This window comes from Ranitomeya imitator, chromosome 8, assembly GCF_032444005.1.
Source record: "Ranitomeya imitator isolate aRanImi1 chromosome 8, aRanImi1.pri, whole genome shotgun sequence".
In the NCBI taxonomy this organism is placed as follows: Eukaryota; Metazoa; Chordata; class Amphibia; order Anura; family Dendrobatidae; genus Ranitomeya; species Ranitomeya imitator.
This window is the reverse complement of record NC_091289.1, coordinates 61869745-61897032: the sequence shown is the minus strand read 5'-3', so window position 1 is coordinate 61897032 and position 27288 is coordinate 61869745.

Below are 27288 nucleotides of genomic sequence, written 5' to 3'. Positions count from 1 at the left end.
AATCGAAGAACATCGCTCGCACCGTGGCTCCGTCATTCTCCAGAAATGAATGTACCCTATGTAGCAGAGAAAGGATAGCATCATCCACCCCCAATCTATGTCGGTAAGCAAACTGAAGGGGATCAATAAAAGCATTGACCCTCGGTCTTAAGTGAGCAAGCACTAATCTTTCCAAGGCCTTCATAGCGTGAGATGTTAAGGCTACAGGACGATAGTCATTTAGGGTTGCAGGAGAAGTCGTCTTGGGTACCGGCACCAGACAGGAAGTTTTCCATAACACCGGTACCCTCTGTGTTTGTAGACTTCCATTAAATAGGCGCGTAAAGACAGTACACAGCTGGTCTGCACACACTTTAAGGACACGTGAGCTGAGTCCATCTGGTCCTGCAGCTTTACCAATGTTAAGTGACTTAAACTTAAAGTATGGCCGAACTTGTGTTTGCTAGAGTTACATGTACATTCAAATAGTTTTAGGGGGTGAAATCCTGCTGACAGATTACCTTATGCTACGTTCACACTATCAGTAGGTGTTCAGTATTTTACCTCAGTATTTGTAAGTCAAAACTAGGAGAGTAGCAATCAGAGGAAAAGTACAAAAGAAACACGTCACCACTTCTGCATTTTTGGCTTGCAAATACTGTTTTGAAGTACTGACCAAATACTGAAGGTGTGAACATAGCCTTAAAGTGAACCTGTCAACCAAATCATTCTGCCAGGACAACACCTAAAATGAGACCAGTCAGCTAAACCTGAGAGAAGCAGCAGGACACCTGCTTCTTGGACTTGCCATACTTGTCACATCGTTCCCAGACCGCATTTTAAAGTATATTTTTTCTGAACGTCAAAGTTTTTCAGAGTGAAATATGCAAAGCTGTAATAACAGAGACTGTAAGTGATTCAAGCTGCCTGTAGTTTGAGCAGCAACAATATGCTGTTGGGTTCCCTTTAAGGCAGCGTTTACACATCATAGCTGCAACTTGTGAACAAAGCCCAAAACATTTGGTAGAAGTTGTGAAGTTCGTTAAATATCATTGCTGTAGTAGTGTATCAACACTTTGCTGATTTGCTTTTTCACAGTAGATTTATTTTGCCAATTCTTCTGCAGATTTACTGTCTAAAAAGTGCACATTCTGAGGATCTTAAAACTTGCAACATGCTCTCATTTTCATGCAGATTTTTTGCTACAAGTAGATGAATTTTTGGAAATCCATTAATTTGTATTGTACTGTATATTTCAGCGGAATCTGCACTGCAAATCAGCAGTAATTCCAACATGTCTGAATCAGAGCCTAAATTATTTAACTTGCAAACAGTTTTTGTTGCTTATTGGTACTTTCGCATTGCAGATTATTGTGAACAATCATGAAGCAGCCATCACCTTCCTCAATACATACCGTAACATTTACACAAAATGTATACAAGGGATGGCAAATGAAGTGATAAGGTATCATCCCTAATGTCTGTAGTCACGGATTTATGCAACATTGTTTGCAATTTCAAATAACTCATTACACACTTGCCTATTAACTGGTTTTTTTTGTTCATAAAAATAAAACATATGTTACAGTATAAATTACTATTTTTATTGTCCTGCTAACTTTCAGTACATAGCAAAATGGCCTCCTGATTATGGCTGCCACTAGCAAAATCAACAGTATGCTTGGGGTATTTATTAGTTGTCTCCAATATGAAAGGGATTTACTGTGGTAAGAAAGAAAATAAGTATGAGAATTTAGGGGAAGAGATTAAAAATGGCAAAAATGAGGGTAATTACCCCATCTCAGATAGGACATCACTATTAGGGCTCGCTCACATTAGCGTATAAAAAATAGTTCTGATGTTGCTCCTGAAAAGTTAGACGAGTGGAATCCGTATGGTTCAACTTATGTTATGAGAGTGCTATGTGAGTGTGTGATTTTTTTCCTCACCTAATATCTGTATGACATGGGTATTTAATTTGTATGCAATGCACTTTTAACATCAGCTTTTACATACTTTAATTCTCTATGTAATTTAAAGCTAGTTTTCAAAGTAATAGAGCAATCTTATATACAGGTATACAGATGTTTCTCACTAAATCAGAATATCATCAAAAAGTTAGTTTATTTCAGTTCTTCAATACAAAAAGTGAAACTCATATTATATAGTCATTACAGAGTGATCTATTTCTACTGTTTATTTCTGTTAATGTTGATGATTATGGCTTACAGACAATGAAAACCCAAAAGTCTTTATCTCAGTAAATTAGAATAATTAACACAAAACAACTGCAAAGGCTTCCTAAGTGTTTAAAAAGGTCCCTTAGTCTGTTTCAGTAGGCTCCACAATCATGGGGAAGACTGCTAACTTGACAGATGTCCAGAAGGCAGTCATTGACACAATCCACAAGGAAGATAAGCCACAAAAGGTCATTGCTAAAGAAGCTGGCTGTTCACAGAGTGCTGTATCCAAGCATATTAATGGTAAGTTCAGTGGAAGGCAAAAGTGTGGTAGAAAAAGGTGCACAAGCAACCGGGATAACTGCAGCCTTCAAAAGATTGTTAAAAAAAAGGCCATTCAAATATTTGGGGCAGAATCACAAGGAGTGAACTGCTGCTGGGAGTCATTGCTTCAACAGCCACCACACACAGACATATCCAGGACATGGGCTACAACTGTCGCATTCCTTGTGTCAAGCCATTCATGTCATGACCAATAGACAATGCCAGAAGCGTCTTATCTGTGCCAAGGAGAAAAAGAACTGGACTGTTGCTCAGTGGTCCAAGGTGTTGTTTTCAGATGAAAGTACACTTTGCATTTCATTTGGAAATCAAGGTCTGAGAGTCTGGAGGAAGAGGGACACAATCCAAGCTGCTTGAGGTCAAGTGTGAAGTTTCCACAATCAGTAATGGTTTGGAGAGCCATGTCATCTGCTGGCATTTTTAAAAATATTAAAAGAAAAAAAAAATACCGTATTTTTCACTTTGTAAGACGCTTCGGATTATAAGACGCACCCCAAATTTTGAGGAGAAAAATAGGAAAAAACTTTTTTTAATAAATTGGTGGGGCAACTTATAATCCATGCGTCTTATTACTTACCAGGGGTTGTGGCTGCGGTGGATCAGGGTCGCAGGGTCGTTGCTAGAGGCAGGGATGAGGAGGTCTGCAGGGGGGCTTCTGTGCTGCAGGGGGCTCCTGTGCTGCAGGCTGGGATGAGGGGGTCTGAAGGGGGGCTCCGCTGCTGCAGGAGGCTGCTGTGCTGCAGGCTGGGATGAGGGAGTCTGCAGGGGGCTCCTGTGCTGCAGGCTGGGATGAGGGGGTCTGCAGGGGGGCTCCGGTGCTGCAGGCCTGTCTTCGGTGCTGCGGGGGGCTCTGGCGACATTTTGTGAAAGACCAGCGCTGAAATCTCATCTCCCGAGATTCCGGCGGCCATTTTCCTGGAGTCAGTCATACAGGAACGCATGGACAAACTGCCGGGGAGCTCTGGTCTTTCACAAAATGATAGTGCGTCCGAGGTCAGAACGCTGGCTTTGATGCGGGCTCCAGCGATGAGCCCGCATCAAAGCCGGGATATCTCAGTTGTTTTGAACAGGTGACATGTGCCCGCAATAGCGGCGGGTGAAATCACGATTCACCCGCCGCTATTAACTAGTTAAATGCCGCTGTCAAACGCTGACAGCGGCATTTAACCGGCGCTTCCGGACGGAAATGAGCACATCGCTGACCTCCGTCACATGATTGGGGGTCAGCGATGCTTCTGCATAGTAACCATAGAGGTCGTTGAGACCTCTATGGTTACTGATCCCAGCTAGCTGTGAACGCCACCCTGTGGTCGGCCCTCATAGCAAACCTGCATTTCTGCTGCATAGCAGCAATCTGATGATCGCTGCTATGTAGCAGAGGCGATCGAGTTGTGCCAGCTTCTAGCCTCGAAGCATGGCAAAAGTAAGAAAAAAAAAAGAAAAATGTGAAAAAAAATAAAAAACAAAATATAAAAGTTTAAATCACCCCCCTTTCGCTCCATTCAAAATAAATCAATAAAAAAAATCAAACCTACACATATTTGGTATTGCCGCATTCAGAATCGCCCGATCAATAACAAAAAAGGATTAACCTGATCGCTAAACGGCGTAGCGAGAGAAAAAAAATCAAAACGCCAGAATTATGTTTTTTGGTCGCAGCGACATTGCATTAAAATGTAATAACGGGTGATCAAAAGAAAATCTGCACCAAAATGGTATCATTAAAAACGCCAGCTCGGCACGCAAAAAAATAAGCCCTCAACCGACCCCAGATCATGAAAAATGGAGACGCTGCGGGTATCGGAAAATGGCAAATTATTATTTTATTTTTTTTTAGCAAAGTTTGGAATTTTTTTTTACCACTTAGATAAAAGAGAACCTAGACATGTTAGGTGTCTAGGAACTCGTAATGACCTGGAGAATCATAATGGTTGGTCAGTTTTAGCATTTAGTGAACCTAGTAAAAAAGCCAAACTAAAAATAAGTGTGGGATTGCACTTTTTTTTGCAATTTCACTGCACTTGGAATTTTTTTCCCATTATCTAGTACACGACTTGCTAAAACCAATGATGTCATTCAAAAGTACAACTTTTTTTGCAAAGAATAAGCCCTTACATGGCCATATTGACGGAAAAATAAAAAAGTTATGGCTCTGGGAAGGAGGGAGCGAAAAACGAACACGGAAAATCCCAAGGTCATGAAGGGGTTAAGAGTACAACTCGTCCTGCAAAAAACAAGCCCTCACATGGCATATTGACAGAAAAATAAATAAAATATGGGTCTGGGAAGCATGGGAGCAAAAAACAAATGCAAAAACAAAAATGGGATGTTGCATGAAGGGATTAAACAGTAGTGTTCAAAACATGGATCTGGTTACAAGAAAGCTGAGCAGCAGTACTCAATATCAAGCAGAGAAGATTTTAGGGTGTATAAAAAGAGATACAATCCCACGATCCCAATGTATAAATCACTGCTGAGGCCACATCTAGAATATGGGATCCAATTTTGGGCTCCACATTTTAAAAATTGAATTCAGAAGTTAGAGTCCGTTCAAAGGCAGAAACTAGATTATTACAAGGGATGGAAGGCTTCTTATATGATGAAAGGTTGGAAAAGTTAGGCTTAAAAAAAAAAAAAGATGCCTCAGAAGGGATCTCATTTACATGTATAAAGATATGTGTGTGGTCAGTACAAAACACTGGCACATGACTTATTCCATCCAAAGACCATACTAAGGACCAGGGGCCCTCATTACCAGTGGAAGAAAGGCGAATCCAGCTGCTAAACAGGAAAGGGTTCTTTACAGTTAGAGCAGTCAGACTGTGGAATGCCGACCACAAGAGGTAGTAATGGCAGACACTATAACAGCTTTTTAAAAAAGGACTGGATGATTTCCTCAGTACACATAACATTATGGCTTATAGTTAATTTAGTGTCAAAATGTATAATTTGAACTTGAAAGTTTGAACTTGATGGACCTCTGTCTTTTTTTTTTAATTATGGTTCTGTATTTTTCAGTCAAAATGGGGTGCAGAGTGTACATTAAAGAGAAAAAAATGAACTTTTTTCAATTTACCAAATGGCTGCAATGAAACAAAGAGTGAAAATTTAAAGGGGTCTGAATACTTTCCGTACCCACTGTAAGTGTTGATTTCTGGTGGGTCAAGAAAACAGACTTTTGTTTTTGTAAGCCTGTAATATTAATTTGTAAGCTGATATTTGATATAACATAGTGTGCTCTTATCCTTGATGAATAATGAGGTCTACTGATATGCTAATTATACATCGTCTAGCCCAGATAGTTTGTTGATTTTTAAAACAGAGGAGGAAGATCTATGCAAATAAGTTACATAAACAAGGCGACTTGGTAATCATCTGTAAGGCTGGACTGAAGGACACTGGGTAAATTAAAAATAGGTTATATACCTCTGTAAAGAGAGTCAGCCAGGGTCTACCAAGACATCCTAACACCCAAAGGACCAGAGAGAGGACCGCAGCCAATTAATCATGGCACCATCACTAGGGACACGGATCTATCATTCTACAGGATACAACCTAGGGGTTTTCAGCTCCAGTTGGAAGAATACAGATCTGCTCCACTGACCATAGTGAACCATGGATACAGTTGGAGAAAGCCAGGGTTGGGACCCGTTGGTCACCTGGCTCCATGGAAATCTTCAGAGAAGCCAGGTTGTGATCCTCGCAGTGCACAGTGCGAGTGGGAGGTCATGTGACCAAAAGTATGTAATTTGCACATTCCAACTAAATTCTCAATACAATAAGGGCATATGCACACGTTGCGGATTCGTGTGCGGATTTTTCTGCGCAGATTCTGAAAAATCCGCAGGTAAAACGCCCTGCGGATTTATCGCAGTTTTTGTGCGGATTTCATATGCGTTTTGACACCTGCGGTTTCCAATTATGGAACTGGTTTAAAACGCTGCAGAATCCACAAAAAGAATTGACATGCTGCGGAAAATAAACCGCAGCGTTTCCCCGCAGTATTTTCCGCAGCATGTGCACTGCGGATTCGGTTTTCCATAGGTTTACATGGTACTGTACAACACATGGAAAACTGCTGCAAATCAGCAGCGTCAAATTCACGTGTGCACAGACCCTAAAGAAGTTGTCTGGTCTAAAAGAAAAAGTCTGTGATCACTCTGTGTCCACAGACTTGTGAATCCTTCAAGCACACACACTGGGCGCTGCGAGGATTTGCCATTGCCTACCCCGGGAATGATGGTCAAGACTGGCATTGCTCACACCAATCTTAATAAAAGGCTATTTGACTGGAGCTGGTGCATTCAAACCTACTGCTCTTGACTGTCGCACCAGTTTGGCGACTTCCTTGACCCCATATTTTTTGTTCATTTCGTGCAATATCTGTACAGTACTTTTATGGACATCAGACACGTTTTCTTAATAATGTGATCAACTTTGGAGGAAGTTTTCCATGCTCATCCACTTCTAGGTTTGTCATCTGTTCCATAACCTTTTTCTTTATTATAGGTGACACTTGACTCTGAGATCACTTGAATTCCATAGCTACCTTTTTTTGGCTTTTTTAACTTCCCTCTCAGAATAAGATGTTCCTGACATCTGGTGATAAATTTGTCTTTGCGATGTTTTAACCAAAAAATACACAAATAAAAAACAAAATGTTAGGCAACATTCGACTACCCATGGCAAAATATGCAAAACAATTGGCCCAGCAAATATTGAAAACTAACACATAAAGGGATAAAATAACGTCAAACACAATTTTCATCCTTACAGCTGACAACCATTTGCTTCCGCTTTACTAAAATCACCAGGAAAATGGCATCACAACAACCAGACAGAAGTAATCACACTTTAAAAAAAAGCATTGCTTTTGGTTGCCACTGTACTTATAATGTCCTTTCTTGCTGATATGGTTCTCACGCCAATGTGTGTCTTGGCATAAGGGTTGTTCCACTCATTCTATAGAAAACTTGTACAATACCCAACACAACTACGATGTAGATAACAAGAGAAGCAGAAGAGCAGATCATTGTGGCCCCTTCAAGCTGAACAAGAAGATGCCGAGAGCTGAACCTTCTCCAATAAGGAATTAATGGCTTATGGTATTAATATTTCGATCCCAGAAAACTGCCTGTATGAAGTGGATCATCGGACTGAAGATTTGCATGTGACATATGACCCTCCTGGTTGAATAAACTTGCCACACAGGAAATTGCATAAGTTGTATTTTAATATGATCCACGTGTTGTAGTAAAAAATTATACATACAAACGTTTAAGTTAATCAAACCTTCCTCAGTGAAACAACTGCAAATAGAGAATAGGTATGTGGTATAGACACAGTTATCCATGCTGGCTATTTAAGCCTATGATGAATGGCCTATGGCTGTATCAAAAGGAAAATACCTTATCTGGCTGAGATGAGTGGGGGCAGTGACGTGGTGTCCACCGCTTGTCGTACACTGCGTCACTGCCCCGAATTATCACCGCAAGATAAGGTATTTTCCTTTTGATACAGCCATAGGCCATTCATTACAGGCTTAAATAGCCTGTTACGCTCGTGCCCAGAATGGGTGGCGCGAGTGTGGGATTGTGGCCCCACTGTGCCACACACCAGACTACCCTGGAAGGGGCATGACTAAGTTGCTACTTTGGTCTTCACGGGAGCCTTTGGTGATGTCAGGCTTCTGCGGCAGGTAGCTGCCAGGTACCACTCCAGGGCGGTGTCTGGCTGAGACAGCTGATCCCACTGAGTGACGAAACACTAGTGACAGGTGCGAGCTAGTACGGACGAGCACAACTGGTACTTTGGCAGGCACGGCTGGCACTCTGGCAGGGAGGCGGGCATGGCTGGCAGGCACTCTTGGCAGGCAGGTACGGGTGGCACTCTAGGCAGGCACAGCTAGCGGGACTGGAACTGGTTTGGGTAGGACAGGAACATAGGCAGGTACGAGTAGGGAACAGATAAGAACCAGTTCAGACTGCAGGGACAGAAACTGCTTCAGGAGACACGGGAACACAGGCAGGAATGAGTAGGATAAGGGAGCAGGTAGGAACCAGTACAGACAGGAGGGACAAGGACACACAGGGCATGGAGTGGGAGCAGAGCAAAGCCACACGAGTGATGGCAGCCACTGTGCAGTCTCCTCTCGAGTGATGGCAGCCACGGTACAGTCTCCTCCCTAGTGATGGCAGCCACTGTGCAGCCTTCTCGTGAGTGATGGCAGCCACTGTGCAGCCTGTCAATTTCCTCCCGAGTGATGGCAGCCACTGTGCAGCATCCTCCCGAGTGATGGGAGCCACTGTGCAGCCTTCTCCCGAGTGATGGCAGCCACTGTGCAGCCTCCTCCTGAGTGATGGCAGCCACTATGCAGCCTCCTCCCGTGTGATGGCAGCCTCCTCCTGAGTGATGGCAGCCACTGTGCAGCCTCCTCTCCGATGATGGCAGCCACTGTGCAGCCTCCTCCCGAATGATGGCAGCCACTATGCAGCCTCCTCCTGAATGATGGCAGCCACTGAGCAGCCTCCTCCCGAAAGATGGCAGCCACCTCCCGAATGATGGGTGCCACTGTGCAGCCTCCTCCCGAATGATGGCAGCCACTATGCGGCTTCCTCCCAAGTGATGGCAGCCACTGTGCCATCTCCTCGAGTGATGGCAGCCACTGTGCAACCTCTTCCCGAGTGATGGCAGCCACTGTGCAACCTCCTCCCGAGTGATGGCAGCCACTGTGCAGCCTCCTCCCGAGTGATGGCAGCCACTGTGCAGCCTCCTCCCGAGTGATGGCAGCCACTGTGCAGCCTCCTCCTGAGTGATGGCAGCCACTGTGCAGCCTTCTCGTGAGTGATGGCAGCCACTGTGCAGCCTGTCAATTTCCTCCCGAGTGATGGCAGCCACTGTGCAGCATCCTCCCGAGTGATGGCAGCCACTGTGCAGCCTCCTCCCGAGTGATGGCAGCCACTGTGCAGCCTCCTCCTGAGTGATGGCAGCCACTATGCAGCCTCCTCCCGTGTGATGGCAGCCTCCTCCTGAGTGATGGCAGCCACTGTGCAGCCTCCTCTCCGATGATGGCAGCCACTGTGCAGCCTCCTCCCGAATGATGGCAGCCACTATGCAGCCTCCTCCTGAATGATGGCAGCCACTGAGCAGCCTCCTCCCGAAAGATGGCAGCCACCTCCCGAATGATGGGTGCCACTGTGCAGCCTCCTCCCGAATGATGGCAGCCACTATGCGGCTTCCTCCCAAGTGATGGCAGCCACTGTGCCATCTCCTCGAGTGATGGCAGCCACTGTGCAACCTCTTCCCGAGTGATGGCAGCCACTGTGCAACCTCCTCCCGAGTGATGGCAGCCACTGTGCAGCCTCCTCCCGAGTGATGGCAGCCACTGTGCAGCCTCCTCCCGAGTGATGGCAGCCACTGAGCAGCCTCCTCCCGAGTGATGGCAGCCACTGTGCAGCCTCCTCCCGAAAGATGGCAGCCACCTCCCGAATGATGGCAGCCACTGTGCAGCCTCCTCCCGAATGAAGGCAGCCACTGTGCAGCCTGTCAGTCTCCTCCCGAGTGATGGCAGCCACTATGCAGACTCCTCCCCAGTGATGGCAGCCACTGTACAGCCTCCTCCCGAGTGATGGCAGCCACTGTGCAGCCTCCTCCCGAGTGATGGCAGCCACTGTGCAGCCTCCTCCCGAGTGATGGCAGCCACTGTGCAGCCTCCTCCCGAGTGATGGCAGCCACTGTGCAGCCTCCTCCCGAGTGATGGCAGCCACTGTGCAGCCTCCTCCCGAGTGATGGCAGCCACTGTGCAGCCTCCTCCCGAGTGATGGCAGCCACTGTGCAGCCTCCTCCCGAGTGATGGCAGCCACTGTGCAGCCTCCTCCCGAGTGATGGCAGCCACTGTGCAGCCTCCTCCCGAGTGATGGCAGCCACTGTGCAGCCTCCTCCCGAGTGATGGCAGCCACTGTGCAGCCTCCTCCCGAGTGATGGCAGGCACTGTGCAGCCTCCTCCCGAGTGATGGCAGCCACTGTGCAGCCTCCTCCCGAACGATGGCAGCCACTGTGCAGCCTCCTCCCGAACGATGGCAGCCACTGTGCAGCCTCCTCCCGAACGATGGCAGCCACTGTGCAGCCTCCTCCCGAACGATGGCAGCCACTGTGCAGCCTCCTCCCGAGTGATGGCAGCCACTGTACAGCCTCCTCCCGAGTGATGGCAGCCACTGTGCAGCCTCCTCCCGAATGATGGCAGCCACTGTGCAGCCTCCTCCCAAGTGATGGCAGCCACTATGCAGCCTCCTCCCGAGTGATGGCAGCCACTGTGCATCCTCCTCCCGAGTGATGGCGGCCACTGTGCCATTTCCTCGAGTGATGGCAGCCACTGTGCAACCTCCTAACGAGTGATGGCAGCCACTGTGCAGCCTCCTAACGAGTGATGGCAGCCACTGTGCAGCCTCCTCCCGAGTGATGGCAGCCACTGTGCAGCCTCCTCCCGAATGATGGCAGCCACTGTGCAGCCTCCTCCCGAGTGATGGCAGCCACTGTGCAGCCTCCTCCCGAGTGATGGCAGCCACTGTGCAGCCTCCTCCCGAGTGATGGCAGCCACTGTGCAGCCTCCTCCCGAGTGATGGCAGCCACTGTGCAGCCTCCTCCTGAGTGATGGCAGCCACTGTGCAGCCTTCTCGTGAGTGATGGCAGCCACTGTGCAGCCTGTCAATTTCCTCCCGAGTGATGGCAGCCACTGTGCAGCATCCTCCCGAGTGATGGCAGCCACTGTGCAGCCTCCTCCCGAGTGATGGCAGCCACTGTGCAGCCTCCTCCTGAGTGATGGCAGCCACTATGCAGCCTCCTCCCGTGTGATGGCAGCCTCCTCCTGAGTGATGGCAGCCACTGTGCAACCTCCTCCTGAGTGATGGCAGCCACTGTACAGCCTCCTCCCGAGTGATGGCAGCCACTGTGCAGCCTCCTCCCGAATGATGGCAGCCACTGTGCAGCCTCCTCCCAAGTGATGGCAGCCACTATGCAGCCTCCTCCCGAGTGATGGCAGCCACTGTGCATCCTCCTCCCGAGTGATGGCGGCCACTGTGCCATTTCCTCGAGTGATGGCAGCCACTGTGCAACCTCCTAACGAGTGATGGCAGCCACTGTGCAGCCTCCTAACGAGTGATGGCAGCCACTGTGCAGCCTCCTCCCGAGTGATGGCAGCCACTGTGCAGCCTCCTCCCGAATGATGGCAGCCACTGTGCAGCCTCCTCCCGAGTGATGGCAGCCACTGTGCAGCCTCCTCCCGAGTGATGGCAGCCACTGTGCAGCCTCCTCCCGAGTGATGGCAGCCACTGTGCAGCCTCCTCCCGAGTGATGGCAGCCACTGTGCAGCCTCCTCCTGAGTGATGGCAGCCACTGTGCAGCCTTCTCGTGAGTGATGGCAGCCACTGTGCAGCCTGTCAATTTCCTCCCGAGTGATGGCAGCCACTGTGCAGCATCCTCCCGAGTGATGGCAGCCACTGTGCAGCCTCCTCCCGAGTGATGGCAGCCACTGTGCAGCCTCCTCCTGAGTGATGGCAGCCACTATGCAGCCTCCTCCCGTGTGATGGCAGCCTCCTCCTGAGTGATGGCAGCCACTGTGCAGCCTCCTCTCCGATGATGGCAGCCACTGTGCAGCCTCCTCCCGAATGATGGCAGCCACTATGCAGCCTCCTCCTGAATGATGGCAGCCACTGAGCAGCCTCCTCCCGAAAGATGGCAGCCACCTCCCGAATGATGGGTGCCACTGTGCAGCCTCCTCCCGAATGATGGCAGCCACTATGCGGCTTCCTCCCAAGTGATGGCAGCCACTGTGCCATCTCCTCGAGTGATGGCAGCCACTGTGCAACCTCTTCCCGAGTGATGGCAGCCACTGTGCAACCTCCTCCCGAGTGATGGCAGCCACTGTGCAGCCTCCTCCCGAGTGATGGCAGCCACTGTGCAGCCTCCTCCCGAGTGATGGCAGCCACTGAGCAGCCTCCTCCCGAGTGATGGCAGCCACTGTGCAGCCTCCTCCCGAAAGATGGCAGCCACCTCCCGAATGATGGCAGCCACTGTGCAGCCTCCTCCCGAATGAAGGCAGCCACTGTGCAGCCTGTCAGTCTCCTCCCGAGTGATGGCAGCCACTATGCAGACTCCTCCCTAGTGATGGCAGCCACTGTACAGCCTCCTCCCGAGTGATGGCAGCCACTGTGCAGCCTCCTCCCGAGTGATGGCAGCCACTGTGCAGCCTCCTCCCGAGTGATGGCAGCCACTGTGCAGCCTCCTCCCGAGTGATGGCAGCCACTGTGCAGCCTCCTCCCGAGTGATGGCAGCCACTGTGCAGCCTCCTCCCGAGTGATGGCAGCCACTGTGCAGCCTCCTCCCGAGTGATGGCAGCCACTGTGCAGCCTCCTCCCGAGTGATGGCAGCCACTGTGCAGCCTCCTCCCGAGTGATGGCAGCCACTGTGCAGCCTCCTCCCGAGTGATGGCAGCCACTGTGCAGCCTCCTCCCGAGTGATGGCAGGCACTGTGCAGCCTCCTCCCGAGTGATGGCAGCCACTGTGCAGCCTCCTCCCGAACGATGGCAGCCACTGTGCAGCCTCCTCCCGAACGATGGCAGCCACTGTGCAGCCTCCTCCCGAACGATGGCAGCCACTGTGCAGCCTCCTCCCGAACGATGGCAGCCACTGTGCAGCCTCCTCCCGAGTGATGGCAGCCACTGTACAGCCTCCTCCCGAGTGATGGCAGCCACTGTGCAGCCTCCTCCCGAATGATGGCAGCCACTGTGCAGCCTCCTCCCAAGTGATGGCAGCCACTATGCAGCCTCCTCCCGAGTGATGGCAGCCACTGTGCATCCTCCTCCCGAGTGATGGCGGCCACTGTGCCATTTCCTCGAGTGATGGCAGCCACTGTGCAACCTCCTAACGAGTGATGGCAGCCACTGTGCAGCCTCCTAACGAGTGATGGCAGCCACTGTTCAGCCTCCTCCCGAGTGATGGCAGCCACTGTGCAGCCTCCTCCCGAATGATGGCAGCTACTGTGCAGCCTCCTCCCGAGTGATGGCAGCCACTGTGCAGCCTCCTCCCGAGTGATGGCGGCCACTGTGCCATTTCCTCGAGTGATGGCAGCCACTGTGCAACCTCCTAACGAGTGATGGCAGCCACTGTGTAGCCTCCTCCCGAATGATGGCAGCCACTGTGCAGCCTCCTCCCGAATGATGGCAGCCACTGTGCAGCCTCCTCCCGAGTGATGGCGGCCACTGTGCCATTTCCTCGAGTGATGGCAGCCACTGTGCAACCTCCTAACGAGTGATGGCAGCCACTGTGTAGCCTCCTAATGAGTGATGGCAGCCACGGTGCAGCCTCCTCCCGAGTGATGGCAGCCACTGTGCAACCTCCTAACGAGTGACGGCAGCCACTGAGTAGCCTCCTCGCGAATGATGGCAGCCACTGTGCAGCCTCCTCCCGAATGATGGCAGCCACTGTGCAGCCTCCTCCCGAGTGATGGCGGCCACTGTGCCATTTCCTCGAGTGATGGCAGCCACTGTGCAACCTCCTAACGAGTGATGGCAGCCACTGTGTAGCCTCCTCCCGAATGATGGCAGCCACTGTGCAGCCTCCTCCCGAATGATGGCAGCCACTGTGCAGCCTCCTCCCGAGAGATGGCGGCCCCTGTGCCATTTCCTCGAGTGATAGCAGCCACTGTGCAACCTCCTAACGAGTGATGGCAGCCACTGTGTAGCCTCCTAATGAGTGATGGCAGCCACGGTGCAGCCTCCTCCCGAGTGATGGCAGCCACTGTGCAGCCTCCTCCCGAGTGATGGCAGCCACTGTGGAGCCTCCTCCCGAATGATGGCAGCCACTGTGCAGCCTCCTCCCGAATGATGGCAGCCACTGTGCAGCCTCCTCCCGAATGATGGCAGCCACTGTGCAGCCTCCTCCCGAATGATGGCAGCCACTTTGCAGCCTCCTCCCGAATGATGGCAGCCACTGTGCAGCCTCCTCCCGATGGCAGCCACTGTGCAGCCTCCTCCCGAGTGATGGCAGCCACTGTGCCATTTCCTCGAGTGATGGCAGCCACTGAGCAACCTCCTCCCAAGTGATGGCAGCCACTGTGCAGCCTCCTCCCGAGTGATGGCAGCCACTGTGCAGCCTCCTCTCCTGAGTGATGGCAGCCACTGTGCAGCCTCCTCCCGAGTGATGGCAGCCACTGTGCAGCCTCATCCCGAGTGATGGCAGCCACTGTGCAGCCTCCTCCCGAGTGATGGCAGCCACTGTGCAGCCTCCTCCCGAGTGATGGCAGCCACTGTGCAGCCTCCTCCCGAGTGATGGCAGCCACTGTGCAGCCTCCTCCCGAAAGATGGCAGCCACCTCCCGAATGATGGCAGCCACTGTGCAGCCTCCTCCCGAATGATGGTAGCCACTGTGCAGCCTGTCAGTCTCCTCCCGAGTGATGGCAGCCACTATGCAGCCTCCTCCCTAGTAATGGCAGCCACTGTACAGCCTCCTCTCGAGTGATAGCAGCCTCTGTGCCGTCTCCTCTCGAGTGATGGCAGCCACTGTGCAACCTCCTCCCGAGTGATGGCAGCCACTGTGCAACCTCCTCCCGAGTGATGGCAGCCACTGTGCAACCTCCTCCCGAGTGATGGCAGCCACTGTGCAGCCTCCTCCCGAGTGATGGCAGCCACTGTGCAGCCTCCTCCCGAGTGATGGCAGCCACTGTGCAGCCTCGTCCCGAGTGATGGCAGCCACTGTGCAGCCTCCTCCCGAGTGATGGCAGCCACTGTGCAGCCTCCTCCCGAGTGATGGCAGCCACTGTGCAGCCTCCTCCCGAGTGATGGCAGCCACTGTGCAGCCTCCTCCCGAGTGATGGCAGCCACTGTGCAGCCTCCTCCCGAGTGATGGCAGCCACTGTGGAGCCTGCTCCCGAGTGATGGCAGCCACTGTGCAGCCTCCTCCCGAGTGATGGCAGCCACTGTGCAGCCTCATCCCGAGTGATGGCAGCCACTGTGCAGCCTCCTCCCGAGTGATGGCAGCCACTGTGCAGCCTTCACCCGAGTGATGGCAGCCACTGTGCAGCCTCCTCCCGAGTGATGGCAGCCACTGTGCAGCCTCCTCCCGAGTGATGGCAGCCACTGTGCAGCCTCCTCCCGAGTGATGGCAGCCACTGTGCAGCCTCCTCCCGAGTGATGGCAGCCACTGTGCATCCTCCTCCCGAGTGATGGCGGCCAGTGTGCCATTTCCTCGAGTGATGGCAGCCACTGTGCAACCTCCTAACGAGTGATGGCAGCCACTGTGCAGCCTCCTAACGAGTGATGGCAGACACTGTGCAGCCTCCTCCCGAGTGATGGCAGCCACTGTGCAGCCTCCTCCCAAACGATGGCAGCCACTGTGCAGCCTCCTCCCGAACGATGGCAGCCACTGTGCAACCTCCTAACGAGTGATGGCAGCCACTGTGCAGCCTCCTAACGAGTGATGGCAGACACTGTGCAGCCTCCTCCCGAGTGATGGCAGCCACTGTGCAGCCTCCTCCCGAGTGATGGCAGCCACTGTGCAGCCTCATCCCGAGTGATGGCAGCCACTGTGCAGCCTCCTCCCGAGTGATGGCAGCCACTGTGCAGCCTTCACCCGAGTGATGGCAGCCACTGTGCAGCCTCCTCCCGAGTGATGGCAGCCACTGTGCAGCCTCCTCCCGAGTGATGGCAGCCACTGTGCAGCCTCCTCCCGAGTGATGGCAGCCACTGTGCAGCCTCCTCCCGAGTGATGGCAGCCACTGTGCATCCTCCTCCCGAGTGATGGCGGCCAGTGTGCCATTTCCTCGAGTGATGGCAGCCACTGTGCAACCTCCTAACGAGTGATGGCAGCCACTGTGCAGCCTCCTAACGAGTGATGGCAGACACTGTGCAGCCTCCTCCCGAGTGATGGCAGCCACTGTGCAGCCTCCTCCCAAACGATGGCAGCCACTGTGCAGCCTCCTCCCGAACGATGGCAGCCACTGTGCAACCTCCTAACGAGTGATGGCAGCCACTGTGCAGCCTCCTAACGAGTGATGGCAGACACTGTGCAGCCTCCTCCCGAGTGATGGCAGCCACTGTGCAGCCTCCTCCCAAACGATGGCAGCCACTGTGCAGCCTCCTCCCGAACGATGGCAGCCACTGTGCAGCCTCCTCCCTAGTGATGGCAGCCACTGTACAGCCTCCTCCCAAGTGATGGCAGCCACTGTGCAGCCTCCTCCCGAATGATGGCAGCCACTGTGCAGCCTCCTCCCGAGTGATGGCAGCCACTGTGCAGCCTCCTCCCGAGTGATGGCAGCCACTGTGCAGCCTCCTCCCGAGTGATGGCAGCCACTGTGCAGCCTCCTCCCGAGTGATGGCAGCCACTGTGCAGCCTCCTCCCGAGTGATGGCAGCCACTGTGCAGCCTCCTCCCGAGTGATGGCAGCCACTGTGGAGCCTCCTCCCGAGTGATGGCAGCCACTGTGCAGCCTCCTCCCGAGTGATGGCAGCCACTGTGCAGCCTCATCCCGAGTGATGGCAGCCACTGTGCAGCCTCCTCCCGAGTGATGGCAGCCACTGTGCAGCCTTCACCCGAGTGATGGCAGCCACTGTGCAGCCTCCTCCCGAGTGATGGCAGCCACTGTGCAGCCTCCTCCCGAGTGATGGCAGCCACTGTGCAGCCTCCTCCCGAGTGATGGCAGCCACTGTGCAGCCTCCTCCCGAGTGATGGCAGCCACTGTGCATCCTCCTCCCGAGTGATGGCGGCCAGTGTGCCATTTCCTCGAGTGATGGCAGCCACTGTGCAACCTCCTAACGAGTGATGGCAGCCACTGTGCAGCCTCCTAACGAGTGATGGCAGACACTGTGCAGCCTCCTCCCGAGTGATGGCAGCCACTGTGCAGCCTCCTCCCAAACGATGGCAGCCACTGTGCAGCCTCCTCCCGAACGATGGCAGCCACTGTGCAGCCTCCTCCCTAGTGATGGCAGCCACTGTACAGCCTCCTCCCAAGTGATGGCAGCCACTGTGCAGCCTCCTCCCGAATGATGGCAGCCACTGTGCAGCCTCCTCCCGAGTGATGGCAGCCACTGTGCAGCCTCCTCCCGAGTGATGGCAGCCACTGTGCAGCCTCCTCCCGAGTGATGGCGGCCACTGTGCCATTTCCTCGACTGATGGCAGCCACTGTGCAACCTCCTAACGAGTGATGGCAGCCACTGTGCAGCCTCCTAACGAGTGATGGCAGCCACTGTGCAGCCTCCTCCCGAGTGATGGCAGCCACTGTGCAGCCTCCTCCCGAATGATGGCAGCCACTGTGCAGCCTCCTCCCGAGTGATGGCAGCCACTGTGCAGCCTCCTCCCGAGTGATGGCGGCCACTGTGCCATTTCCTCGAGTGATGGCAGCCACTGTGCAACCTCCTAACGAGTGATGGCAGCCACTGTGTAGCCTCCTCCCGAATGATGGCAGCCACTGTGCAGCCTCCTCCCGAATGATGGCAGCCACTGTGCAGCCTCCTCCCGAGTGATGGCGGCCACTGTGCCATTTCCTCGAGTGATGGCAGCCACTGTGCAACCTCCTAACGAGTGATGGCAGCCACTGTGTAGCCTCCTAATGAGTGATGGCAGCCACGGTGCAGCCTCCTCCCGAGTGATGGCAGCCACTGTGCAGCCTCCTCCCGATTGATGGCAGCCACTGTGGAGCCTCCTCCCGAATGATGGCAGCCACTGTGCAGCCTCCTCCCGAATGATGGCAGCCACTGTGCAGCCTCCTCCCGAATGATGGCAGCCACTGTGCAGCCTCCTCCCGAATGATGGCAGCCACTTTGCAGCCTCCTCCCGAATGATGGCAGCCACTGTGCAGCCTCCTCCCGATGGCAGCCACTGTGCAGCCTCCTCCCGAGTGATGGCAGCCACTGTGCCATTTCCTCGAGTGATGGCAGCCACTGAGCAACCTCCTCCCAAGTGATGGCAGCCACTGTGCAGCCTCCTCCCGAGTGATGGCAGCCACTGTGCAGCCTCCTCTCCTGAGTGATGGCAGCCACTGTGCAGCCTCCTCCCAAGTGATGGCAGCCACTGTGCAGCCTCATCCCGAGTGATGGCAGCCACTGTGCAGCCTCCTCCCGAGTGATGGCAGCCACTGTGCAGCCTCCTCCCGAGTGATGGCAGCCACTGTGCAGCCTCCTCCCGAGTGATGGCAGCCACTGTGCAGCCTCCTCCCGAAAGATGGCAGCCACCTCCCGAATGATGGCAGCCACTGTGCAGCCTCCTCCCGAATGATGGCAGCCACTGTGCAGCCTCTCAGTCTCCTCCCGAGTGATGGCAGCCACTATGCAGCCTCCTCCCTAGTAATGGCAGCCACTGTACAGCCTCCTCTCGAGTGATAGCAGCCTCTGTGCCGTCTCCTCTCGAGTGATGGCAGCCACTGTGCAACCTCCTCCCGAGTGATGGCAGCCACTGTGCAACCTCCTCCTGAGTGATGGCAGCCACTGTGCAACCTCCTCCCGAGTGATGGCAGCCACTGTGCAGCCTCCTCCCGAGTGATGGCAGCCACTGTGCAGCCTCCTCCCGAGTGATGGCAGCCACTGTGCAGCCTCGTCCCGAGTGATGGCAGCCACTGTGCAGCCTCCTCCCGAGTGATGGCAGCCACTGTGCAGCCTCCTCCCGAGTGATGGCAGCCACTGTGCAGCCTCCTCCCGAGTGATGGCAGCCACTGTGCAGCCTCCTCCCGAGTGATGGCAGCCACTGTGCAGCCTCCTCCCGAGTGATGGCAGCCACTGTGGAGCCTCCTCCCGAGTGATGGCAGCCACTGTGCAGCCTCCTCCCGAGTGATGGCAGCCACTGTGCAGCCTCATCCCGAGTGATGGCAGCCACTGTGCAGCCTCCTCCCGAGTGATGGCAGCCACTGTGCAGCCTTCTCCCGAGTGATGGCAGCCACTGTGCAGCCTCCTCCCGAGTGATGGCAGCCACTGTGCAGCCTCCTCCCGAGTGATGGCAGCCACTGTGCAGCCTCCTCCCGAGTGATGGCAGCCACTGTGCAGCCTCCTCCCGAGTGATGGCAGCCACTGTGCATCCTCCTCCCGAGTGATGGCGGACAGTGTGCCATTTCCTCGAGTGATGGCAGCCACTGTGCAACCTCCTAACGAGTGATGGCAGCCACTGTGCAGCCTCCTAACGAGTGATGGCAGCCACTGTGCAGCCTCCTCCCGAGTGATGGCAGCCACTGTGCAGCCTCCTCCCAAACGATGGCAGCCACTGTGCAGCCTCCTCCCGAACGATGGCAGCCACTGTGCAGCCTCCTCCCTAGTGATGGCAGCCACTGTACAGCCTCCTCCCAAGTGATGGCAGCCACTGTGCAGCCTCCTCCCGAATGATGGCAGCCACTGTGCAGCCTCCTCCCGAGTGATGGCAGCCACTGTGCAGCCTCCTCCCGAGTGATGGCAGCCACTGTGCAGCCTCCTCCCGAGTGATGGCGGCCACTGTGCCATTTCCTCGACTGATGGCAGCCACTGTGCAACCTCCTAACGAGTGATGGCAGCCACTGTGCAGCCTCCTAATGAGTGATGGCAGCCACTGTGCAGCCTCCTCCCGAGTGATGGCAGCCACTTTGCAGCCTCCTCCCGAGTGATGGCAGCCACTGTGGAGCCTCCTCCCGAATGATGGCAGCCACTGTGCAGCCTCCTCCCGAATGATGGCAGCCACTGTGCAGCCTCCTCCCAAATGATGGCAGCCACTGTGCAGCCTCCTCCCGATGGCAGCCACTGTGCAGCCTCCTCCCGAGTGATGGCAGCCACTGTGCCATTTCCTCGAGTGATGGCAGCCACTGTGCAACCTCCTCCCGAGTGATGGCAGCCACTGTGCAGCCTCCTCCCGAGTGATGGCAGCCACTGTGCAGCCTCCTCCCGAGTGATGGCAGCCACTGTGCAGCCTCCTCCCGAGTGATGGCAGCCACTGTGCAGCCTCATCCCGAGTGATGGCAGCCACTGTGCAGCCTCATCCCGAGTGATGGCAGCCACTGTGCAGCCTCCTCCCGAGTGATGGCAGCCACTGTGCAGCCTCCTCCCGAGTGATGGCAGCCACTGTGCAGCCTCCTCCCGAGTGATGGCAGCCACTGTGCAGCCTCCTCCCGAGTGATGGCAGCCACTGTGCAGCCTCCTCCCGAGTGATGGCAGCCACTGTGCAGCCTCCTCCCGAGTGATGGCAGCCATTGTGCAGCCTCCTCCCGAGTGATGGCAGCCACTGTGCAGCCTCCTCCCGAACGATGGCAGCCACTGTGCAGCCTCCTCCCGAACGATGGCAGCCACTGTGCAGCCTCCTCCCGAACGATGGCAGCCACTGTGCAGCCTCCTCCCGAACGATGGCAGCCACTGTGCAGCCTCCTCCCGAACGATGGCAGCCACTGTGCAGCCTCCTCCCGAGTGATGGCAGCCACTGTACAGCCTCCTCCCGAGTGATGGCAGCCACTGTGCAGCCTCCTCCCGAATGATGGCAGCCACTGTGCAGCCTCCTCCCAAGTGATGGCAGCCACTATGCAGCCTCCTCCCGAGAGATGGCAGCCACTGTGCATCCTCCTCCCGAGTGATGGCGGCCACTGTGCCATTTCCTCGAGTGATGGCAGCCACTGTGCAACCTCCTAACGAGTGATGGCAGCCACTGTGCAGCCTCCTAACGAGTGATGGCAGCCACTGTGCAGCCTCCTCCCGAGTGATGGCAGCCACTGTGCAGCCTCCTCCCGAATGATGGCAGCCACTGTGCAGCCTCCTCCCGAGTGATGGCAGCCACTGTGCAGCCTCCTCCCGAGTGATGGCGGCCACTGTGCCATTTCCTTGAGTGATGGCAGCCACTGTGCAACCTCCTAACGAGTGATGGCAGCCACTGTGTAGCCTCCTCCCGAATGATGGCAGCCACTGTGCAGCCTCCTCCCGAATGATGGCAGCCACTGTGCAGCCTCCTCCCGAGTGATGGCAGCCACTGTGGAGCCTCCTCCCGAATGATGGCAGCCACTGTGCAGCCTCCTCCCGAATGATGGCAGCCACTGTGCAGCCTCCTCCCGAATGATGGCAGCCACTGTGCAGCCTCCTCCCGAATGATGGCAGCCACTTTGCAGCCTCCTCCCGAATGATGGCAGCCACTGTGCTGCCTCCTCCCGATGGCAGCCACTGTGCAGCCTCCTCCCGAGTGATGGCAGCCACTGTGCCATTTCCTCGAGTGATGGCAGCCACTGTGCAACCTCCTCCCAAGTGATGGCAGCCACTGTGCAGCCTCCTCCCGAGTGATGGCAGCCACTGTGCAGCCTCCTCTCCTGAGTGATGGCAGCCACTGTGCAGCCTCCTCCCGAGTGATGGCAGCCACTGTGCAGCCTCCTCCCGAGTGATGGCAGCCACTGTGCAGCCTCATCCCGAGTGATGGCAGCCACTGTGCAGCCTCCTCCCGAGTGATGGCAGCCACTGTGCAGCCTCCTCCCGAGTGATGGCAGCCACTGTGCAGCCTCCTCCCGAGTGATGGCAGCCACTGTGCAGCCTCCTCCCGAGTGATGGCAGCCACTGTGCAGCCTCCTCCCGAGTGATGGCAGCCACTGTGCAGCCTCCTCCCGAGTGATGGCTGCCACTGTGCAGCCTCCTCCCGAGTGATGGCAGCCACTGTGCAGCCTCCTCCCGAGTGATGGCAGCCACTGTGCAGCCTCCTCCCGAGTGATGGCAGGCACTGTGCAGCCTCCTCCCGAGTGATGGCAGCCACTGTGCAGCCTCCTCCCGAACGATGGCAGCCACTGTGCAGCCTCCTCCCGAACGATGGCAGCCACTGTGCAGCCTCCTCCCGAACGATGGCAGCCACTGTGCAGCCTCCTCCCGAACGATGGCAGCCACTGTGCAGCCTCCTCCCGAGTGATGGCAGCCACTGTACAGCCTCCTCCCGAGTGATGGCAGCCACTGTGCAGCCTCCTCCCGAATGATGGCAGCCACTGTGCAGCCTCCTCCCAAGTGATGGCAGCCACTATGCAGCCTCCTCCCGAGTGATGGCAGCCACTGTGCATCCTCCTCCCGAGTTATGGCGGCCACTGTGCCATTTCCTCGAGTGATGGCAGCCACTGTGCAACCTCCTAACGAGTGATGGCAGCCACTGTGCAGCCTCCTAACGAGTGATGGCAGCCACTGTGCAGCCTCCTCTCGAGTGATGGCAGCCACTGTGCAGCCTCCTCCCGAATGATGGCAGCCACTGTGCAGCCTCCTCCCGAGTGATGGCAGCCACTGTGCAGCCTCCTCCCGAGTGATGGCGGCCACTGTGCCATTTCCTCGAGTGATGGCAGCCACTGTGCAACCTCCTAACGAGTGATGGCAGCCACTGTGTAGCCTCCTCCCGAATGATGGCAGCCACTGTGCAGCCTCCTCCCGAATGATGGCAGCCACTGTGCAGCCTCCTCCCGAGTGATGGCGGCCACTGTGCCATTTCCTCGAGTGATAGCAGCCACTGTGCAACCTCCTAACGAGTGATGGCAGCCACTGTGTAGCCTCCTAATGAGTGATGGCAGCCACGGTGCAGCCTCCTCCCGAGTGATGGCAGCCACTGTGCAGCCTCCTCCCGAGTGATGGCAGCCACTGTGGAGCCTCCTCCCGAATGATGGCAGCCACTGTGCAGCCTCCTCCCGAATGATGGCAGCCACTGTGCAGCCTCCTCCCGAATGATGGCAGCCACTGTGCAGCCTCCTCCCGAATGATGGCAGCCACTTTGCAGCCTCCTCCCGAATGATGGCAGCCACTGTGCAGCCTCCTCCCGATGGCAGCCACTGTGCAGCCTCCTCCCGAGTGATGGCAGCCACTGTGCCATTTCCTCGAGTGATGGCAGCCACTGAGCAACCTCCTCCCAAGTGATGGCAGCCACTGTGCAGCCTCCTCCCGAGTGATGGCAGCCACTGTGCAGCCTCCTCTCCTGAGTGATGGCAGCCACTGTGCAGCCTCCTGCCGAGTGATGGCAGCCACTGTGCAGCCTCATCCCGAGTGATGGCAGCCACTGTGCAGCCTCCTCCCGAGTGATGGCAGCCACTGTGCAGCCTCCTCCCGAGTGATGGCAGCCACTGTGCAGCCTCCTCCCGAGTGATGGCAGCCACTGTGCAGCCTCCTCCCGAAAGATGGCAGCCACCTCCCGAATGATGGCAGCCACTGTGCAGCCTCCTCCCGAATGATGGCAGCCACTGTGCAGCCTGTCAGTCTCCTCCCGAGTGATGGCAGCCACTATGCAGCCTCCTCCCTAGTAATGGCAGCCACTGTACAGCCTCCTCTCGAGTGATAGCAGCCTCTGTGCCGTCTCCTCTCGAGTGATGGCAGCCACTGTGCCATTTCCTCGAGTGATGGCAGCCACTGAGCAACCTCCTCCCAAGTGATGGCAGCCACTGTGCAGCCTCCTCCCGAGTGATGGCAGCCACTGTGCAGCCTCCTCTCCTGAGTGATGGCAGCCACTGTGCAGCCTCCTCCCGAGTGATGGCAGCCACTGTGCAGCCTCATCCCGAGTGATGGCAGCCACTGTGCAGCCTCCTCCCGAGTGATGGCAGCCACTGTGCAGCCTCCTCCCGAGTGATGGCAGCCACTGTGCAGCCTCCTCCCGAGTGATGGCAGCCACTGTGCAGCCTCCTCCCGAAAGATGGCAGCCACCTCCCGAATGATGGCAGCCACTGTGCAGCCTCCTCCCGAATGATGGCAGCCACTGTGCAGCCTGTCAGTCTCCTCCCGAGTGATGGCAGCCACTATGCAGCCTCCTCCCTAGTAATGGCAGCCACTGTACAGCCTCCTCTCGAGTGATAGCAGCCTCTGTGCCGTCTCCTCTCGAGTGATGGCAGCCACTGTGCAACCTCCTCCCGAGTGATGGCAGCCACTGTGCAACCTCCTCCCGAGTGATGGCAGCCACTGTGCAACCTCCTCCCGAGTGATGGCAGCCACTGTGCAGCCTCCTCCCGAGTGATGGCAGCCACTGTGCAGCCTCCTCCCGAGTGATGGCAGCCACTGTGCAGCCTCGTCCCGAGTGATGGCAGCCACTGTGCAGCCTCCTCCCGAGTGATGGCAGCCACTGTGCAGCCTCCTCCCGATGGCAGCCACTGTGCAGCCTCCTCCCGAGTGATAGCAGCCACTGTGCCATTTCCTCGAGTGATGGCAGCCACTGTGCAACCTCCTCCCGAGTGATGGCAGCCACTGTGCAGCCTCCTCCCGAGTGATGGCAGCCACTGTGCAGCCTCCTCCCGAGTGATGGCAGCCACTGTGCAGCCTCATCCCCAGTGATGGCAGCCACTGTGCAGCCTCATCCCGAGTGATGGCAGCCACTGTGCAGCCTCCTCCCGAGTGATGGCAGCCACTGTGAAGCCTCCTCCCGAGTGATGGCAGCCACTGTGCAGCCTCCTCCCGAGTGATGGCAGCCACTGTGCAGCCTCCTCCCGAGTGATGGCAGCCACTGTGCAGCCTCCTCCCGAGTGATGGCAGCCACTGTGCAGCCTCCTCCCGAGTGATGGCAGCCACTGTGCAGCCTCCTCCCGAGGGATGGCAGCCACTGTGCAGCCTCCTCCCGAACGATGGCAGCCACTGTGCAGCCTCCTCCCGAACGATGGCAGCCACTGTGCAGCCTCCTCCCGAACGATGGCAGCCACTGTGCAGCCTCCTCCCGAACGATGGCAGCCACTGTGCAGCCTCCTCCCGAACGATGGCAGCCACTGTGCAGCCTCCTCCCGAGTGATGGCAGCCACTGTACAGCCTCCTCCCGAGTGATGGCAGCCACTGTGCAGCCTCCTCCCGAATGATGGCAGCCACTGTGCAGCCTCCTCCCAAGTGATGGCAGCCACTATGCAGCCTCCTCCCGAGTGATGGCAGCCACTGTGCATCCTCCTCCCGAGTGATGGCGGCCACTGTGCCATTTCCTCGAGTGATGGCAGCCACTGTGCAACCTCCTAACGAGTGATGGCAGCCACTGTGCAGCCTCCTAACGAGTGATGGCAGCCACTGTGCAGCCTCCTCCCGAGTGATGGCAGCCACTGTGCAGCCTCCTCCCGAATGATGGCAGCCACTGTGCAGCCTCCTCCCGAGTGATGGCAGCCACTGTGCAGCCTCCTCCCGAGTGATGGCGGCCACTGTGCCATTTCCTCGAGTGATGGCAGCCACTGTGCAACCTCCTAACGAGTGATGGCAGCCACTGTGTAGCCTCCTCCCGAATGATGGCAGCCACTGTGCAGCCTCCTCCCGAATGATGGCAGCCACTGTGCAGCCTCCTCCCGAGTGATGGCGGCCACTGTGCCATTTCCTCGAGTGATGGCAGCCACTGTGCAACCTCCTAACGAGTGATGGCAGCCACTGTGTAGCCTCCTAATGAGTGATGGCAGCCACGGTGCAGCCTCCTCCCGAGTGATGGCAGCCACTGTGCAGCCTCCTCCCGAGTGATGGCAGCCACTGTGCCATTTCCTCGAGTGATGGCAGCCACTGAGCAACCTCCTCCCAAGTGATGGCAGCCACTGTGCAGCCTCCTCCCGAGTGATGGCAGCCACTGTGCAGCCTCCTCTCCTGAGTGATGGCAGCCACTGTGCAGCCTCCTCCCGAGTGATGGCAGCCACTGTGCAGCCTCATCCCGAGTGATGGCAGCCACTGTGCAGCCTCCTCCCAAGTGATGGCAGCCACTGTGCAGCCTCCTCCCGAGTGATGGCAGCCACTGTGCAGCCTCCTCCCGAGTGATGGCAGCCACTGTGCAGCCTCCTCCCGAAAGATGGCAGCCACCTCCCGAATGATGGCAGCCACTGTGCAGCCTCCTCCCGAATGATGGCAGCCACTGTGCAGCCTGTCAGTCTCCTCCCGAGTGATGGCAGCCACTATGCAGCCTCCTCCCTAGTAATGGCAGCCACTGTACAGCCTCCTCTCGAGTGATAGCAGCCTCTGTGCCGTCTCCTCTCGAGTGATGGCAGCCACTGTGCAACCTCCTCCCGAGTGATGGCAGCCACTGTGCAACCTCCTCCCGAGTGATGGCAGCCACTGTGCAACCTCCTCCCGAGTGATGGCAGCCACTGTGCAGCCTCCTCCCGAGTGATGGCAGCCACTGTGCAGCCTCCTCCCGAGTGATGGCAGCCACTGTGCAGCCTCGTCCCGAGTGATGGCAGCCACTGTGCAGCCTCCTCCCGAGTGATGGCAGCCACTGTGCAGCCTCCTCCCGAGTGATGGCAGCCACTGTGCAGCCTCCTCCCGAGTGATGGCAGCCACTGTGCAGCCTCCTCCCGAGTGATGGCAGCCACTGTGCAGCCTCCTCCCGAGTGATGGCAGCCACTGTGGAGCCTCCTCCCGAGTGATGGCAGCCACTGTGCAGCCTCCTCCCGAGTGATGGCAGCCACTGTGCAGCCTCATCCCGAGTGATGGCAGCCACTGTGCAGCCTCCTCCCGAGTGATGGCAGCCACTGTGCAGCCTTCTCCCGAGTGATGGCAGCCACTGTGCAGCCTCCTCCCGAGTGATGGCAGCCACTGTGCAGCCTCCTCCCGAGTGATGGCAGCCTCTGTGCAGCCTCCTCCCGAGTGATGGCAGCCACTGTGCAGCCTCCTCCCGAGTGATGGCAGCCACTGTGCATCCTCCTCCCGAGTGATGGCGGCCAGTGTGCCATTTCCTCGAGTGATGGCAGCCACTGTGCAACCTCCTAACGAGTGATGGCAGCCACTGTGCAGCCTCCTAACGAGTGATGGCAGCCACTGTGCAGCCTCCTCCCGAGTGATGGCAGCCACTGTGCAGCCTCCTCCCAAACGATGGCAGCCACTGTGCAGCCTCCTCCCGAACGATGGCAGCCACTGTGCAGCCTCCTC